Consider the following 8986-nt stretch of genomic DNA (forward strand, 5'->3'; position numbering starts at 1 on the left):
TGGACTGGCATAGGAAGACCATAAACAGACACGAAGGAAAGGACATATCTGAAGTCCTTGTTGTGCATTGGACTAGTACCGGCTAATAATGATAATGATGATGATATATACAGGCACTCTTCATGTGAGATACTAGTTTTAGGGAAGGACCGAGACATTGGCAGCCATTGTCGTGCTCATCAAAATATTACTTTAAATGATGATGGGGCCTTGGCAGTGATTATATGGGTTGTTTCTGTAAGTTTGGTCTTTAGACACTGGCCCGTTTCCTGATTAAGCCCTCTCCAATGCCTTCCAGTAAAAGTATCCTTCTCTACCAAACCTCTTCTCTTCATTTCATCCTTCACCTTATCTCGCCATCTAAATCTCTACCTGCCTTTCAATCTTCTCCCCTTAACAGGTTCCTACCAAGCAATCCTCAACCCCTCCCCACCATATCTGTCATAACACACTTATCACCTCTGTAATCTTTTCTACGCCTATCATTATTATTTCTCCATTTTCCAATCTTTCAAGCAGCGATATTCCCATAATCCACCTCAGAATTTTTATTTCTGTTCTCTTAGAATGAAAGGCAAGGTCACTTTGACACTTTAACCTGGGAGAGTCGAGTACCCGAATCCACTGAATTACCTATTAAATTATATCTCTATAAAAACTTCCTCAGAGCTATCTCTCCTTCCGAATTTTGTTACGCTTATTACAGTTTTCATCAAATCAATTTATCTAACTATTCTAATCTTACAATCGTTCTGTCGCGCTCTTCAATCCATTTTCTGGATGACTCCCATGTCGCTATTTTTAGTCTTTCTTTCCCTTACTGATATTCGGTCCATTTTTAAATGCTCGTTTTTGGTCCCCTTTTCTCTCCAATCGTTTTTTTTTTTTTTTCCTCTTATCACTTGTTTTACCATCCTTCTTTCACATTCTTAATTTTTACCGCTCTCTCCTTTTATCTTGCAATTCTTGCATTGACTAATTGCTCCGCCGGATATGACCAATAAATCAATATCCTTTCTTTTACTATGCACCTATTTCACTGAACTCTTAATAATCTAAGTTTTATGATCCCTAATAACCTCCATTAATAATTTTCACTTTTTATAATTCTTAATCTTTCTTATTACATTATTCTTCCTCTCCCTAATTCATCTAATAGCTTAACTTTACAATGTTCTTCTCTGCTCTTCTTTAATAATTCTCTTCCTTTATCGTTTAAATGAACAACCTTGTTTCTTAAATCAATTATGTCTCCCTTCTTCTTAGTTTAGTAGTATTTCTAAAAAATCGACTTATTTTACTTCACCATTTACTCTTTCGTCCTCCTTTATATTAATATTTATCATATACAGTTTATTACGTTAGCCAAAATCGAAGATTTTGCGAAGAGTATGTATTCATCCTTGTCTGTTTCCTATTATATTTATTTGTATGTGAGCCACTCTACACAAAAACTACTGTACCAATTTGACCAAAATTGGTGGTCACGTTGTGTATAACGCAAGGATGAATATGTAAAGACCCATTTCGGCGAACGCATGTTTAGCGTCTGCAAAACTATCCGGGTCCATACGACCAAATCTGTTTTTTTTTTTTTTTTTTTTTTTTTTTTTTTTTTTTTTTTTTTTTTTTTTTTTTTTTTTTTGTGAACTGCATTACTTAAAAACTACAGAACCAATTTCAAGGAAACTCGGTGGACATGTGAATTATGAAGCAAGGTGAAGTCTATTAGGTTTTGGAGAAAATATGTCGAAGTACATGTATGCAGAGCTGGTTCAAAGCAAAATAAGGCCGCTTGGAGTGGCGATGGCATGCTCTCTACTGAGTATCCCTCTGGTTCTTGATTCTGTATTCATTTTGACACACTAAGCTGCTTTACTTAATGGGGACCATTAAAGCATATGACATTCTGTTTTTCAAATTGGAATTGCAACTTCGTTAACAACAACAACAATAATAATAATAATAATAATAATAATAATAATAATAATAATAGTAATAATAATAATAATAATAATAATAATAATAATAATAATAATAATAATAATAATAATAATAAAGAATTGAACAATGTTACTCGTCACCCAATGATCATAGTAATAATAATAATAATAATAATAATAATAATAATAATAATAATAATAATAATAATAAACAATAATAATAATAAAAATAAATAATAATAATAATAATAATAATAATAATAATAATAATAAACAATAATAATAATAAAAATAAATAAATAATAATGATAATAATAATAATAATAATAATAATAATAATAATAATAATAGTAGTAAAGAATTAAACAATGTTACTGGTCACCCTTCACATAAATGATCATTTACAAATATTGAAAATAAACACTAGAGAAGATTCGAACCTCTTGAACGAGGGAAAAGGGCGAGGGGAGAAGGTAAAAAAATGCAATAATTCCAAAAATATGTTATGTAATGATCATAGCCATAAAAAGAAATAAATATGAAAAAATATAACCTGGTCCTGTTACTTAGGTTTTAATGACAAAAATATATCGATACAGGGTTGTTGCGGCCGATGTGGTAACGTCCCTGACTAGTCCCCCGCTCAGACTCGTTAGTTCCTTTGGTAGCTGCAATTTCATCATCCTTGTGAGCTAAGGATGGGGTGTTTGGGGGAGCCTATAGGTCTATCTACTTAGTCATCAGCAGTCATTAGCTGGCCCTCCTTGGTCCTAGCTTGGTTGGAGAGGGGGCTTCGGCGCTGATCATATGTGCATATGGTCAGTCTCTAGGGCATTGTCCTGCTTATTAGGGCAATGTCACTGTCCCTTGCCTCAGCCATTCATGAGAGGATTTAAACCTTTAAAACACCTTGATTAACCGAACAAGTCAAGACAAGAGGATATTCGAAAAAAAGTTTCCATGTAATGAAATTGTCACTAAAATATATCTTCAGTATTTACATGAACATTAAAAAAAAAAATTAAAAAATCTAATCTTCAGAAAAATAAAATATGGAAATCCTGTCCAGCTATCTCTCAAAATACCAATTCTTCCTAAGATCACAATCAACCTCTCCAGAAAGTTTCATTCAAATCCATCAGTAACTTGAAAAAATAGGCAAACATCCATTAGATCCATTAGAACTTATTCTCTCTCTCTCTCTCTCTCTCTCTCTCTCTCTCTCTCTCTCTCTCTCTCTCTCTCCTCTCTCTCTCTCTCTCTCTCAAGGTATAACGTTACTGTTCCATCTTCCAAATGGTGTCTTAATGTCAATTATTCAATTACTTAACAAATACCATCCAAGGAATTATTTCTAAGTAAAATTAATGTTCATCAATGGTCTTTATTATAAAATTGTAAGGTTTACCGTTCCTTTTTGGTCTAATATTCACAAAGAATTAGCTTTTTCAACTTAATATTTACTGGCAAAAACACAAATTCTAAGGCATAGTACCAAGTCAATTATACATGTTCTCAATTGCAAATCTTACTTCTAACATATAATCCAATTACATCTTAGAAAAGTCAACGAAATTAAAATTTATAGAAACCGCGTAAATATTTCATGCCCAGGTTCATTTAGCTCCAGAAGACTCCAGGCCGTGATAAATTAAGGGAGATTAATCATTTCCACAAATTTAATCAGCATAAAATAGGTCGGAGACCCCAAGATAGGGCTGATTCATTAGTAAATAATAATTCTGCTTTTGCCGAGGAAAACAAAACGTGGGAATAGAAAGGGGGGGGGGAATACCCGAGGGAGGGGGATACCCGAGGGAGGGGGATGCTGGCGGGGGAGGGGATTGCAAAGAGAGACGATGAGTGGTGGTTATGTTGATTTATGTTCTGAAATGATGATTTATTTCCTCATTTATCTTGGCTGTTGTTAGACTTAGTGTGTAGTTACCCTGGACGCGAGTTTCTCGCTTTCCATCTCTCTCTTTACCGCTCTCTTGACCTCGCTTTTCCCCTCTTTCATGATCTCGCCTCGGATCGGGACCTCTAAATTTGTAATTCATCACGACGGAATTACAACTTTGAGAGGGGGAAGGGGGGAAGGGGGAGAAGGGATTGTGTGGGTGAAGTTTCTAGTACTGCACGCAGGGTAACTACCCGCGCACGCTCTCTCTCTCTCTCTCTCTCTCTCTCTCTCTCTCTCTCTCTCTCTCTCAAAGGAAATCACAGCCTTTGCTTCATTCTTCAAGTCTCTTCTCGTGGGACACCAGAAATAACCCCATTCATCATTTATCATTTGCAACTACCATCAACCCCTTTCCAGAACAACGTCCCATTTCCTCGTTAAGCCTTACCCTCATCGTGTATATGAAATTATAAATTCAATTCTCTACGTCCCAGTCTATCTGTTTCCATATATGGTATGCATGCATTTTATTTGATCTACCGTTGTAATTATTATTATTAGAACTAGTAATAATCCTAATTTATCTGTTTCCATATATGGTATGCATGCATTTTATTTGATCTACCGTTGAAATTGTTATTATTAGAACTAGTAATAATCCTGGTCTATCTGTTTCCATATATGGTATATATGCATGCATTTTATTTGATCTACCATTATAATTATTATTATTAGAACTAGTAATAATCCTAATTTATCTGTTTCCATATATGGTATATATGCATGCATTTTATTTGATCTACCGTTGTAATTATTATTATTAGAACTAGTAATAATCCTGGTCTATCTGTTTCCATATGTGGTATGAATGCAATCTATTTGATCTATCACTGTAATTATTATCATTAGCATTAGAGCTAGTAATAATCATGTGCATTATTTTTTTTTTTTATTTTGGGTTGACGAACCCTTTCTTACTCCCCCCCTCCAAAAAAAAAACCGCAGCTTTGCTTACAAAATATCAATCCCAGTTCCAATCAAAGTATGAGAATCTGAAAGTTTAGAAAAAATAGATTCATAAAAGAAAAAAATTAGTACGTAATCAGGGCAAGATTCCAATAAGAAATTTTTAAATATATTGTCAAGATTCTAATAAGAAATTTTTAAATATATTGTCAAGATTCTAATAAGAAATTTTTAAATATATTGTCAAGATTCTAATAAGAAATTTTTAAATATATTGGCAAGACTCTAATGAGAAATCTTTAAATATATTGGCAGATTTGCAATTCTTTCTAAGGAGTAATTTTAATGAAGGAAATTTTGAAAAAATATTCATTTGAATAAAAGGAATAAACAAGTAAAGTAATTATATCAAAATGGCACATCTAATAATAATAAAAAAATATTCAAAACACAAAAAAAAGATAATTCAAACGTAAATGATTCTTGAAAAAATAAACTTAAAAGAAACAATAGCTGCTGAAAAAATATTATAATTGTCCCTGGGAAAAGCTATTGGCGTGGAATTATTGTACACCATATCCGTAGGTAGAGAAGTCCCTTGAGGAGGGTTGTAACCCTCAGGAGGATAAGATACCTTATAACTTGCTGATAACCTATCATAGAATCCGAGCTAATGCATCCATGCACATTAGTGAAGACCTAATACTGTGGAATGCTACAATGGTGATAACCCACTTGAAATTCTAGCATTAAGGCTAGGACACGTATGTTTGAGAGGAAGGAATGAAAAATGAATGGAAGAAGCAACCTGATGTAAGATGGGCTAGGGTTATAAATACAAGAATATGCTACATTCCAGGATTGGGTCATAGAGTCAGCAAAAATCCTGTGTGATTTTAGGATTGTTGGAATAGTATATAAAAGAAGGAAGAGGATGGAAATAAAAGCACTGAGAGGTATACTAAGCGATTAAAAAGTTTAGTGAAGGAAAGGGATTATTTGAAGTGTAACTGTAAGACCAAGGGGATGATTTATGCGCAGGAATATAAGAGAATGGATAAGATGGCTAGATAGGAATTGGTAGAGGAAGGGAATGCTATTAATAAAAAAGGGACACAATAAAAATGATATTGTGGGTGTAAATGAGAAAACATATCAAGTAAATGGGACGTCAGAATACAAAATGCAAAAGGAGAGTAGTCTGATGAATAATAGATAGTGGAAAGGGTTAATGTAAGTTTGGGAATGCTTGTAGAAAGGACAGAGAAGGATGTGTAAAGAAGATGAATAATGGCAAAAGACTATTTGTTGCTGCGATTATAAATGAGATGTAGAGATAAGGTAGGCAAACAAAAGGGTTAACCATCAGCATCTCAAAGGGATGCCTGAAAAGGGATAAAGTTAGAAGATATGGATCAAAAGAATTATCAGTCTTTTGTATAAGTAAAAAAAAATTGACTGATGACTGTAAAAGTCATAGTATATCAGAAAAGGTGTATGGTGCGATTTTGACGAGGTGCGATAAAAGGAGATACGCTGCTTAAAGGGATATAAAGTGTTGATAATGGGAGAGTAACTAGGTTAGTATAGATATTGGACTGTATTTATACATACATGTATGTATCCCTATATAATGTAGAGCAAGTGTCTGACAATATATATATATATATATATATAGTTATATATACATATATATATATATATATATATACATATATATATATATATATATACATATATATATTAATGTTGTTACTATTTTTTTCCTTGTTTCCTTTCCTCACTAGGCTATTTTCCCTGACGGAGCCCCTGGGCTTATAGTATCCTGCTTTTCCAACTAGGGTTGTAGCTTAGTAAGTAATAATAATAATAATAATAATAATAATAATAATAACAATAATAATAATAATAACAACATATATATATATATATATATATGTGTGTGTGTGTGTGTGTGTGTGTGTGGGTGTGTGTGTATGTCTTACACCTTTAGAAAAATAAAAAAATAACACAAATGCAACAAAGATTTCTATCCTCAGGAAACATGATCTACGACGAATTGAAAAAACATAGAATCAGATTGCTAACATTTTAACGCGCATGTGAGTCACAACACAAAGAAATAAGCTGCATTGTTTTAAAAATTAAAATCATCTTTAACACTGACACAAATAGCTTCATATTTATAACGATTATTTAATTTTACAAGGAATAAATTTTTCATATTTGTTATTTCAGAGAGAGAGAGAGAGAGAGAGAGAGAGAGAGGAGAGAGAGAGAGAGAGAGAGATCCGTTGATGTTTTTTGGAGTGATCTAAGAAATTTTTCTATGGAGCTGCTATGTAAATTACGTACTAGGGTATTTAATGAATAATTCTCCCATAACCCCAGTCCCCCCTACACACACACACACACACAAACACATACACATACACACAACACACATAACACAAACGCAAAATTAAGCATAAAAATTCAGCTATGAGAGCTTACAAACCAATACTAAGAGCCCAAGGGTTAACGTCCAAACCGGGTAAAAACGCTAAGCATTACAGAAAATAGCTAAAAACCTTAATGAATTAGTGCATGAGACAATAAAATATAATGGCTCTTTAGATTAAAGACTAAAAAAGTAATGGAAATAGAATACCTATCAAGAAAGGTTTGACTAACGTAAATATTTACAAAAGAATTAATCATCGACTTCAAAAACGGAGTTTAAATCCTGGAGCAGTCTCAATTTCAAACACTTCATTATTAATCAAATTAATTAAAAAAGAAATGAAACATTCACCTTAGCTCTTGTTGAATGAATAATTATATATATATACGGCAACGCTTCACCTGTAACACATAATCGGATCGTGTGTCGTTGAAATATGAATACAATTTCTGCTTTTAAATTACTCATTTCTTTTTCATACTGATTTCTTAAAAATCTCCGCCAAAAAAAATTTATTCATTAACATAAACGTACACAGGCATATACAGTATAGGCCTCTCTCTCTCTCTCTCTCTCTCTCTCTCTCTCTCTCTATATATATATATGTGTGTGTGTGTATGTCTGTATGTATATATACATATATATGTATTCATACACACACACACACACATACATATATATATATATATACATATATATATATATATATATATATACAGTATATATATATATATATATATATAAAATATATATACACACAAGGGGTAATAGGTTGAATAGGGCACTAGCCACCCGGTGAGATACTACAGCTAGGGTTATTGGATCCTTTGCCTCCCCAGACAGTACTAATCTGGAGCCCTCTCTTCAGTTTCGGCTCATTTTCCCTTTGCCTACACATACACCGAATAGTCTGGCCTATCCTTTACACATTCTCCTCTGTCCTCATACACCTGACAACACTGAGATTACAAAACACCAAACAATTCTTCTTTGCTCAAGGGGTTCATTACTGCACTGTAATTGTTTGGTGGCTACTTTCCTTTTGGTAAGGTTAGAATAGACTCTAGCTATGGTAAGCATGTATTCTAGGAGAAGGACAATCCAAAATCAAACCACTGTTCTCTAGTCTTGATTTGTGCCAGTCTCTTATACCATGGTCTTCCTCTGTCTTGGGTTAGAGTTCTCTTACTTGAGGGTATACTCGGCCACGCTGTTCTATTTTGTTTCTCTTCCTCTTGTTATTTTAAAGTTTTTATAGTTTATATATGAAAGATCTAATTTAATGCTGTTACCCTTCTTAAAATATCTTATTTTGATTTTCCATTGCTCCTCTTGTAGTTTATTTATTTCCTTGTTTCCATTCCTCACTCTGCTATTTGTCCCTGTTGGAGCCCTTAGGCTTATAGCATCCTGCTTTTTCCAACTGGGGTTGCAGATTAGCTTGTAATAATAATAATAATAATAATAATAATAATAATAATAATAATAATAATAATAGTAATAATGATATATATATATATATATATATACATATATATATATATATATATATATATATGTATAGGTAGATATATAACCTCAACATAACATTGTTTACGGGGCGACTCAAGAGTAAAGGCAACGTAACATTTAATGCGCTATTAAGGTCAGTCCATTAAAATTGACAATTACAGCGGTCATATTACTTGGTATTGCTACCCTTTGAAATACCACAATGGCTTCAGATCCTAA

The sequence above is a fragment of the Palaemon carinicauda genome, chromosome 30 (assembly GCF_036898095.1).
Source record: "Palaemon carinicauda isolate YSFRI2023 chromosome 30, ASM3689809v2, whole genome shotgun sequence".
In the NCBI taxonomy this organism is placed as follows: domain Eukaryota; kingdom Metazoa; phylum Arthropoda; class Malacostraca; order Decapoda; family Palaemonidae; genus Palaemon; species Palaemon carinicauda.